The sequence below is a fragment of the Camelus bactrianus genome, chromosome 35, assembly GCF_048773025.1.
Source record: "Camelus bactrianus isolate YW-2024 breed Bactrian camel chromosome 35, ASM4877302v1, whole genome shotgun sequence".
Classification (NCBI taxonomy): Eukaryota; Metazoa; Chordata; class Mammalia; order Artiodactyla; family Camelidae; genus Camelus; species Camelus bactrianus.
Window position 1 is genome coordinate 8,568,046 of NC_133573.1, and position 11,943 is coordinate 8,579,988.

An 11,943-nucleotide genomic window follows, 5' to 3' on the forward strand; every position below is an offset into this window, starting at 1 on the left:
ATAATTTTGGTAGCCTGGAAGATGGAAAAATTTCTTGAATTACTGAAAATTCAAGTTAGTGTTGGGAGAAGTCAAAGAATACTGTTTGTGATTTATGATTATGAATCATAAAATGTCCAATTTTAATGTAAAGGAGAAAATTAGTTATGTTTACATTTTATGTCCCAGGAAGGGAAGAGCAATTTCAGATTCTTTGTGCTTTATGTCCCTCAAGTACCTTTCAAATAATGCTTCTCAGTTTACGTGTGTCTGCAGAAGTTGACAAGACCCACGAGAAAAGACTTCTAGGTACAAAAAAGGTTTTCTTTGCTCAGGGGTCACACAAATTGAAATTCTATTAGAGATGATTTCTTTGCATTATATGTTGTCCATATTTTCATGATTTATTAATTTTGCAAACCTTTATTGAGCACCAATGTCTTCGGGGAACTGTAGAAGAACATAAAGATGCAGAAGACTTGGTTCTGCCGAAGGAGACGTAGCTTAGTGGGCCCCACGGGCATGTTAATAAATAACCGTACACAGCAAAGCAGGAAATGTGCTCCCAGAGGATTTAAACACAGTGGTGAAGGAGGGAGCCGGGGGAAGGAGCGAGGAGACCCCATGGAAAGACATCTTCAGGGGTCCTGCATGGGGACTTGGAGAACAACAGTCCCAGGCCAGAGTCACCAGAGCACAGGGTGTCCCACTTTGCTTAGGACTGGCCTATCTACAAGATCACTAATGGAATTCAAACTTGCTAGGAGCACATGCCCTGACATTTGAAATCAGGCCTTCTCAGATGGGTGTTTGTGGAACCTCATCAAGTATTCTGAGCCTCCAAGTCCAGAGGTAGGGGTGTCGGCAGGCAGTCTGACTTGTTGAGTTGGAGTTTGCTCTACTGCCTCCCTCTTGCTCCCAGTTCCCACTCTTTCCTTGCTGAACTTTTCTGAATTTAGTCTGTGGGTACCTCTTGCTGCCCCTGCCTCTTAGACTTGTCCCCATTCTTAAGATGTCAGTGCACCAACCACCTGAGGACCTGGGAAAGTTGAACAGTATCCAAAATCATTTTCATTTCATCTCATTGGTCCCAACTTAGTTACAGATACTCCAAGGACTGCTTTCACCTGCTGCCCATTGTATATGCCCCTAGAATTTCCCTGCCCCTGCAGGAAGCCCTACCAACAAAAAGGGGTGAATCGAAAGGGAAAATTCAATTCTGTTACCTTTCTAATAAGCCCATTGCCCAAAGTCTGCTAGGCCAGCAGCGCCTCTGGTCCTTTGGGCTCTAGACCTTCGGGCCAGTGTCTCTTTTTATACTTGGGTTGCGGAGTTGAATTTGGACTCTGGGAATAGGAAGGGGTCTGAAGCACAGCTTTGGCCATTGCAGCAGCCAGAAGGATGCTGTCTGAGTTTCCACACTGCCAGCCAGGATTGATGACTCAGCAGCACTGATGCCTGCCTTCCATTCAAGGTCGTAACAAGGGATTTGTCCTGGGAAGTGAGCCAGCACACCACCTGACCCAGAGCTCTTAGGTTCCCTCCCCACGCAGAGGGGCCCTGCTGCTCAGGAAAGAAGCAGTTGTGTGACCCAGCATGTAAATGATGTCTTTAGAATGGATTCTGGAGATTTGGCAATGCTGCCCCTTCGCAGATTCTAGGAGAAGGCCTAGTCTTGTTTACGAAACTCTTTTAGAAAGTGTGCAAGCCTAGGAATGGCTTTATAAGGCCCTAATGAGCAGATAATTGGGACATAAGGGGACACTTTTGGTCAATTTGATGGAAAATGAGAGAGGTAGATAGTTATTATGTAAGTTAGTCTTAATCACATTCCATCCACATACTCAACACCTAATCCCAGCAGCAGCTACAAACAGAATGGACAAAACTCTAGTAATTGAAGTAGAATTCCCAACATTTATGTATTTTCTCTCATTCTATGTGAACACATGGTGTATTGGAGCATTAATATTTAACATAACTGCATAGTTGAGACATTTCACGATACACGGCTGGAGGAGTCTGGAATTTACCATCTACTTATTGACCTTTTGGGCATTTGGTATTAATTATTTTATGTGGAACGTTCTCTGCATATTTTTTTTCAGGGACTAATTAGGTTGTGTTTCTGTTTCCATTTGAGAAGCCTCACAGGGGGAGGGGGGCTTACCCCTGAACATTACATAGTTAATTCTTTCTTAGGTTTTATTCTAGCAAAAACTCCCCCATCATTTCCCCACTCCCTCCTCATCTGTCTTTTGCTCTTGCATTGGGCCCGGCTCAGGGGCTCCTAGGTCCCTCTCGTTAGCAGCCAGGAGGAGGAATGAGGTGCTGGCTGCCAGCAGCTGGTTTGATTCTCAACTAGAAGCACAATATTTAAATTCCATGTGAACACTGGCCCTGCCCGTATGCAGCCCTGGGAGAAATCATTACTAAGACAGGAATTCATGTAGGGAAAGAGCAAATGACAAAAGTGGAAATTAAGTACTTAGTGAACTATTTCATAAGGCAGTGTAATAATATTTAGGAGAGACATTAGATTTTCTCTCTTGGATTATTTGTATTTTTAGGTTGATTTCCCTCTGGTTTCTATATTGCATGACTTGAATAACTTTGGTTTTAAAAATACTCTGGAATGGAAAATTTTCCTATATTGCACTGGGTCAATTGAACTAGTTTCCCCTTTAATGTCTTTAGTATTTTTAAGTTAACTTCTTCCTGAGAACGTTAATAGAAATATCATATTTAGCATATTCCTCTGAAATATGAATATTGCTCTCTTGTTACTTTATTAAATATTTAATGTATAAAAACATTGAAAAATATAACATGATAATGGTGGATTAGCTCATGGTCATTGAAGCTGGACCTTTGGAAATAACTCCTGAGATTCATTCGCAAACCACTTCATGCTTCCTTTGATATGAAAACACATTGCTCAGGAGTGTTTGGTCTCGATTCTCCCGTGAGGGAAAAATTGGAAGTCAACCCTGAAAGGTACAGTCACAGAGGGTTGCCATATAGGGATTTGTCTACTCGAATTCATAGCAAGGCTGAGTCTATAAACCCCAAATTTTCTCTGCTCCCAGCTCTTTGCTTAATTTTTCCCTCTTGACATTAGCTCAGGGTAAGGAGTAAAGAATGATAATGTCAAGTTGTGGGTTGTATGTTTTCAACTTATTGACCTGACAGAGCCCAGTCCTGTTAGTTCCCATGGGATGGTGATGAATTTAACGTGTGTTCTCCAGTGGCAGGAATTTTTCTTCTGGCTGATGCTTTGATCTCAGTTGTGTAATTAGGGCTGGAGATCTCTGATTTTGTGGTGATGCCTTGGCTGTCTGACACCTGTTCTCTAGGGTGATCTTTGGTTGAACACCACTGGATAGCCTAGTCTTTATAGACTTCCCTGGTTTTTGATGACATTACAGTTTTAAGGAGCACTATTTGGGTATCTTGTAGAACATCCCTCAATCGGGATTTGCCTGGTGCTTTTCTCATGAGTAGACTGGAGTTGTGGGTTTCGAGGAGGAAGACTGTAAAAGCAAAGTACCACTCTCATCACATCATCTCAAGGGTACATACTATCAGCCTAACATATTAATGTTGATGTTGATCTTGGCCTGGCTGAGGTAGTGTTTGTCCGGCATAGCATCCCTTTAAAAGGCAAATTCCTGCTGCGTATTTAAAAGACAATAAAGAAATTTCTTTATGTACCACCTATCAAAACATAGATTTATTTGAAAGAAATTATATCCATAATGTTAATGTGGGGCAGTGAGAGATTGCATGGATGTGGAATGAACCAAAACTACCGAAATTGACAAAATTATTGCCTTTTCTGACTAGGTTAAAGTTTCATTTGATTTTTAAATATTTACAAGTAGGAGAAAGACAAAAAAAATTTACTTGTAAGTATTCTGAATCCTTGTAAGTAATCTGAAGTCCTATAATAAACACCAGATTATTATCCACCGAAAGACAAAGGTTAATGTAATTCATTAAAATATTTGAACACTTCTCTGTGCTGTTATCACAGATACATGTGTTAGAATTAAAATCTACCTTTCACTTTTTCTTACCTGTGGGTCTATTATTTGTAGGAAATAGAGATTAGGGAACCTGCCAGATGTTGGTGAAAGGGTCAGGTTATTCAGGAGATTAAAAGAAATTGTAACTCTTGGGCTATGTAATCTAACTATGAAACATTGTCTGCATAGAAGTAGTTGTTGATAACGAACTCCCATCAACTAACCCAGACACAATCATTAATCAATGTTATATATACAAAGAAGGCATATTCACAGGGGCCAATCTAAAATATGTCAGCAAAGCATTTTCTCCTCATCTTGCTTAGCCTCATACTGGCCAAATCATTAGCATTTCCTCTTCTTTGCTCTCTAGGGGACCAACCATTGGCCTGTATCCATGAGAAGGCAATACGCCCAGTTGAACAATATTTCCAATATTTTTAGAAATATCCCTGGAGATTAATTTCATTTTATCATTTAACAGAAAAATGTTTAGCAAAATACATTAACACTCTGTAGGATGACATAGTATGGAAAATTACACCTGCCTGATGAGATGTTTAATAAAACTGAGCACTAGTTCCCAATCAAACCTATGAAAAGAAGGAATAAAAATATTCTTCTTTAATATGATAAAAAGGTCCACTTAATATCATAGGTAAAAATCATACTGAATTTACATATATTCAGAGTGAGTCACCCTCAACTTGATACAAAACAATTTCATTCAATACAGTTCAATTCAATACTTTCATTTGATGCGATTATGTATTGAGGACCTACTTTCTAATGTTGAAGAAAGAGTAAAACAGACAGAAAGCCTTGTTCTCTGAAGCTCATATTTAAGTTTGAGGGGGTGTGTGGAAAGGAGATAAGGAGGGAGATAAGAAATAAATACACATATGCAAGGTCAAATGGTGAAAAGTGCAGTGGAGAAAAGTAACGCAGGAAAGGCTAAAGAATCACAGGGGAGGAGGATGTAACTTTAAATAGGGGATTCAGGGGAGGCCTCACTGAAAATCTGATATTTGAGCAAACCTGGAGGAGGTAAGGGGGTGAGTCATCCAAATACCCCTTGGAAGAGCTTTCCAGGCATCCACAGCAGCAAGTGCAAAGGCCCTGGGGCAGGAACATATCTGATACGTTCCAGCAATAATAGTCTCCCATAGCTAGAAAGAAGTTAGTGAGGAAAAGAGATGAAGGTTGCACAGATGGAAGAAGCAGACCATTTAGGGCTTTGCAGGGAGTGATCAGGACTTTGGAGGTTTTGAGAACAAGTGGGATAATATCTGATCTAAGTGCTCAAAAACTACTCTAACTGTCTTTGGGGCTGTGATGAGGAGGCCATTGCAATAATGCACGTGAGAGAGCTTGGCGGCTGAGGGGGTGGAGCAGAGATGGTAGGCAGGAGTGGGACCCTGGGGGTGGTTTTGAAGGAAGAGCTAGCACATTTTGCTAACAGATCAAATGTGGCTGTGAGTTTCTTTTCAGCGTCAGCAGCCAGCAGGATGGAGTGGTTTCACAATCTCTATTTTGTAGATATTTCTATTTTCTTGTCCACATAATAAAGTACAAAAAAGAAATGGGCTTTAAAAGGAACTCTATTAGAAAACTATGATTCTACACCTAGGAGAGCTGAAGTAATCAGCCAGAGCTATTAGAGATATTAGAACAACAGAGAAGAATTGCTGGTCAGAAGACAGAGTCACACAGATAAGTCCTACGCTCAATGCCTTTATTATCCAGATAAAAATATAACAATAAAAGACTTCCAATTTATGTGAGCCATAAAATTAAATTATGTGTTAATTAAACTTGTGTGAGGGTATATAACATATATTAAAAAAAACTTCTCAATTTTAATGGTGAAAAAAGGCCTGAATAAATAGAGAAATATGCCCTGTATCTGAACAAGAAGGCAGTTTTCAAGTGGAAAAGGCAGTTCTTTTCTGTTTAATTTGTAGTTTTAAGATAACGTCAGTTAAAATACTAATGATGTCATTGGCGTTTTATAGAATTCAAAATAATTGGTTCTGCAGTTTACTTGGAAAGAGAGACAAAAATATTAAAGGGCTAATGAAGAACTAATCATTATCTCATTAAATAGACTGTTTAAAAAACAAAACTAACTGAGTCAGTGTAACCCTGGATTACAGGGAGAAATATAGACCACTGAAATAAAATTGATATACATAAGTAGTTTTTAGTACCTACAAAAAAATGATATACGGCAAATGAGTATAATAGAATTATCAAGAACATAATTATTTTATACATGCTTCTAGAGTAACTTTATTTCAATATGGCAATAAACCAAATTTACCTAAAGAATTAAAATAGAAAATTAAATCATATGTAAAGAGATAATTTATTTAACCAAAGACGGAAACCATTTTAGATTATTAGAAAAGTTATTAGGAAAAGATGGGCAAAGGGTTTTAAATAAAATTCAAACATCTGTACAATTAAAATAAAACAAAGACAAAATAGCAACAAAATAAAGAAACTATTTTTGTTTTATGTACTTGAAAGAAGTCCAAGTGTCATATGGGCAGTGTTATTAAATGTCCTTTAGAATTTCTGATGTTTTACAAATGTACTAATGCAACAGGTAGAAATTTAACATATAAAATACATTAAGAGCTGATATATCTGAAAATCCCACCAAATCTCCAATAGATAAATATGTACGTGTACATATATACAAAAATGTATAAACAAATAAGTCACATAAAAAAGAATTTAACCTCATTTGTAAGAAATTAAATAGAAATTAAACTAGTTCCAGGGTAAATCACACATCTATTAAATAAGTCAGCATCAGAGGAAGTGCTGGTGAATCTCGAAGGTGCCTCATGCAATAGAGATGATGCTATAAATGGACTCACTTCGTCAATGGGGCAATATTTTAGGCAACATTAAAATATTTTTAGCTTTATTCTAGGAGTCTTACTATTGGGAAGTTTTTGTACGAAAATAATTTAAAAGAAAATATACTACCTGGGGTAGTTACAACAATAATGAGAAACCAAATAAATGTTCAACAGTTGAGAATAATGAAGTAACTTTTAGTTTAATAATCTGATACAAGGCTGTTTATTATGAGCCTGAAGTGAGGAATTGGGATAACAGTTATCAGCTAAGTATTATAGGGAAAAATAGCAGAACACAAAATGTTGACCATGATCCAAATATCACAAAGCATTTACCTATGGTTAAAGGTAAGAGATGTTATCAAGAAAGGTAGTTGGGTCTAGGTGAAGGAATTTGGGGTGTAATTTGTATAAATTTTTTTTAAAAATCAGCATTAGAGAATTATGTAAATATCCACATATATTAAGGGGTTCATTGGAGGTATTTGGGTGTTACAGGAAACGTACTGATTTGCCCATTTCCTATGCTTTGTTTTCCCTAAGCAGTATCATTCATTGTATTTTGGAAGTGGGGTGGCGGAAACATCAAGGCTGTTGCACCTTTTTTCTGTGGGCTTTTGGCGTGGGGAGTCCTGATGTGGGTGGGGCTGGCTGTGTGTGCATGACAGGCACATGACCTAGGATTTGCGAATAGGGTTGGAGTCTCTTTGGAACTGGGATGCTAGGCAGGGGACAAAGGCAGAAGCCAGCTACATGGATCCTCCAGTGCAGCAAGGACGTGGCAGATGAAGGCTGTGGGTACCACATATTCTTGGGACAATGCCAGTGCACTCCTTGCTCTGGTTTAGAGCTGGGAAGGACTGCATTTGCTGGTGAGAGGCATCTGTAATCCCCTTGGGTGGCCCAGGGAGGCCAGGGTTGGGGCTCTCATCCACAGCTCTACTTCAGAGGAGCGGGCAGAAGCCTGGTGTTTGAGCCTGGGTCAGAATAGTTGCTGGGCTGGGGGCTTTGGAAGACTTTAGGAAGAGTGCCCTGGAAAGCCTGCCCTCACGCAGGCCTTTATGGGGCGGCCTCCTCTCTGGAACCCTGTGCATTCAAGTTAAGCTACAGTTCCATGTGGGGCTGGCACTGGGGAGGAGGATGGAGGGTGTGAACCATCCTTCCAGGACTAGCATCTAGCAGGGCATGTTATCCTGGTGAAGCAGAGGAATAGAGGGAGCAGAAACCCAAGATCTCTCTGCTGAGATCAAGACCCTTGAATGAAGTGCTTCACGCCCTCCTTAGCAGATTGAAGTACCTCCATTTCCATGCCTCCTCCATGATTTCTCAACACTTCTCTGCATTTTCACCTTTCTTTTCATTTCATGAGAAGACACAGCACTCCTCCCAATGAAAAATAAACCCTCTGTCTGGGATTCCACTCTCCCTCAACTCTTTTGGGATTTAAAGAGTCTTTTCTACGTTCCTGTTATGTGCCTTAAAAGACACCCAGGGTTCTTCTGCCTTCAACATCACCACCACCAAAATAACAGCAACAAACAACATCTTCTCTTGACCAACTAGCTCCTCTGTCTTTAGCTTCCTTCTTATTTAGCATTAAACAATTTCTAAAAACATTATTTTAATTATTGAAAAATCTGATGTAAGGACAAATTCAAACAATTTGAAACAGGAAAGAAATCACTCAATCTCACCATTCTAACAGAACTAATTTAATTTTGGAGGGGGTTATTATTATACCATAATGTCCCTGAAAAAAACAACTTTACTGAGGTGAAAATGACATGCAATAACCTGCACATATTTGAAGTACACAGCTGGAAAAGTTTTGACACATTTACACATGCATGAGACCACCACCATAATGAAGATAAGGACATATTCATTACCCCCAGAAGTTCCCTCGTGTTCCACAGTAATCCCTCCCTCCTGCCTACCCCTTGTTAGGTGTTCATTCCTTCCCACTCCACCCCTGTGCCCCAGGCAACTACTGATCTGCTTCAAATCACTACACTTGGTTAGAATTATCTAGAATTTTATATGAATGGAATCACACAGTGTGTTTTTTGGTTTTTTTTTTTTTCGGTCTGGCTTCTTTTACACACTATAATTATTTTGAGGTTCATCCCGGTGATTGCCTGTGTTGATAGTTCATTCCTTTTCTTTAAACAATCCAGCTTTTAATGGTACGATTTGCACATAATAAAATTCACCCACTTTAAGTATGCAGTTCGATTGGTTTTAGTGCATTTCCACAATCATGCAACCACTACCACAATCCAGTTTTAGAATACTTCCACTCGCCCAAAAGACCCTTGTGCCCATGTGCAGTCACTCCCATCCTAGTCTCACAGGTTTACCTTTGTTCAGATGTTTCTTATAAACGGAATAAAAGTGTGTCTTTTTGCACACAGCCTCTTCGCTTAGCTTATGCTTTTAAGGTTCATCTGTGTGGTAGCAAATGTAAGAACCACATTCATTTTTACTGCTGAATTGGATTTCATGATATGAATATACAATTTGATCAAATATTGACTTTTTGATGGATATTTGGGTCATTTCAGGTTTTGACTATTGCAAATAAAGCTGTCACTAAGATTCGCGTACAAGCCTTTGTATGAACTTCAATTTTTCTCTTGGGATGGCTGGATCAGACGGCAGGTGTGTGTTTAACATTTTAAGAAACTGCCAAACGGTTTTTCAAAGTGGGTACTTTGCACTCCCACCAGATCTCCGCGTGCTGCCCAACACTTGGTACCATCAGTCTTTTTAACTATGGCCATCTAATAGGTCTGTTGTGGTGTCTCATTATGATTTTAATTTGTGCTTTCCTAGTAACTCACGATGCTGAGCACCTTTCCGTGTGCTTGTTTGTCGTACATATATATTCTTTGGTGAAGCATTTGTTCAACTGTTTTGTACATTTTTAACTGGGTTGTTTGTTTTCTTAATATTATTGAAAGGCATTTATATATTCCTGATACAATATCTCTACCAAACCTAGGCTTTGCAAATATTTGCTGCTATTCTATAGGTTGTGTTTTCATTCTCTTAATGTTGTCTTCTGAAGTGTAGAAGTTTTAATTTCGATAAAGCCCAATTTATCGATCTATTGTTTTATGGATTGTGATTTTTGGTGCCATAGCTAAGAAGTTTTTGCTTTACCCAAAGTAATAGGATTTTCTCCTCCATGTTTTTATCTACAGATCTTATAGTTTCAGGTTTTATAATTAGGTCTATGTTACATTTTGAGTTAAATTTTGTATATGTTGCAAAGAATGGATTGAAGTTTATGCTTTTGCATATGGATACCCTATTGTTCCAGCACCATTTGTTAAAAAGATTTTCTCCACTAAATTGCCTTCAAAAATCAGTTGTCTATGTAAGTACAGGTCCCTTTCTAGACTCCTTTCAGCTTTGTTGCACTTTGTCTGTCTTTCTGACAATATTACACTATTCAGATTACTGTAAGTTTATAAGAGATCTTGAAGTTAGGTAATGTTAGTTCTCCAATGGTATTTTTCTTTTTCAAAGTTGCTTTGGCAGTTTTGTTTTCTGTTCCGTATTAACTTAGAATCAGCTTGTCATTTTCCACCAAAAAAAAAAAAAAAAAAAAATCAGCCAGTATATTGATTGGGAAGCTGTTGAATCTACAAATCATTTTGGTGAGAATTGGCACCTTAATAACATCAAGTTTTCTGATCCATGAGCCCAGTGTATCTCTCCATTTTAATTACTTTCAGCAATGTTTTATCATTATCAGTGTACAGATCTTGCACATCTTTGTCAGATTTATCCCTAAGTATGTCACATTGTCTGATGCAATTATAAATTGTATTGTATTTTAAATTTAAATTTCCTATTGTTCATTGTTGGTGTATAGAAATACAGTTGAGTTTGGAATATACCTTGTACCTTCAACTTTGCTAAATTTGCTTATGAGTTCCAGTTTTTCTTTCCCCATAAATTCCATACGACTTTCTACATGAGAGATCAAGCTGGTTGGGACTAAAGACCATTTTACTTTTTCTTTTCCAATCTGAATAGATTTTATTTCCTTTTCTGGTCTTATCGCACTGTCTGGTATCTCTGGTATGATGTTAAAGAGAAGTCCAATGAATAGATAAACTTGACCTGTTTTTGATCATAGCGGAAAGCATTCAGTCGTTCACGTTAAGGATGATAATAGCTGTAATTTGTTGTAGTTGCTCTTTATCAGATTGAGAAAGTTCCCTCCATTCCTAGTTTGCTTAATTTTTTTTAAAAATCAGGAATAGATGTTGTATTTTGTCAATTACTCTTTTTATATATCTGTCGAACTAATTTTATGGTTTTTCTTTTTTAGTTTGTTTAACAGCAAACTAAACTGGTGAATTATGCTGGTTGCTTTCAGAATGTTAAACCAACTTTGTATTCTTGGGATGAGCCTTGGCTGGGCATGGTGTATTCCTTTTAATATATTGTTAAATTCTATTGTCTATAATTCTGTTTGGAATTTTTACATCCTGGTTCATGAAGGGTAATTAATTTTTAGTGTTCCTTTCTTATATTGTCTTTGTCTGATTTTGATATCAAGGTAATGCTGAACTTATAGAATGAGTTCACAAAATTTCCTCCTCTTCTGTTCTCTCAAAGAATTTATGTAGAATTTTTATTTCTTCCTTCAATATTTGCTGTAACTCACCACTGAAGCCATTTGGGCCTGAAGAGTGTTTTTGTTTGTTTGGTTTTGGTTTTGGTTCTTTTTTGTGGGAAGTTTTACTTCTTTATTTCTAAACTATTTGACTTTTATTTATATTTCTGAAAAAGTCTTTATTTTGCTTTTGTTTTTGAAAGATAATTTTGTCGGATTATAGAATCCTAGAATGATAGTTTTTCCTTTAAATTTTTAAAAGAATGTTGCTCTGCTGTCTCCTCGCTTATATTGTTTATGGTAAGAAATCTAATGTCACCCTTACCTTTGCTCCTTTGTGTGTCATATATGTTTGTCTCCCTCTGGTTGCTTTCAAAATAGTTTCCTTACCACTAATATCGTGCAATTTTCAGCTTATAATTTGGGGAAG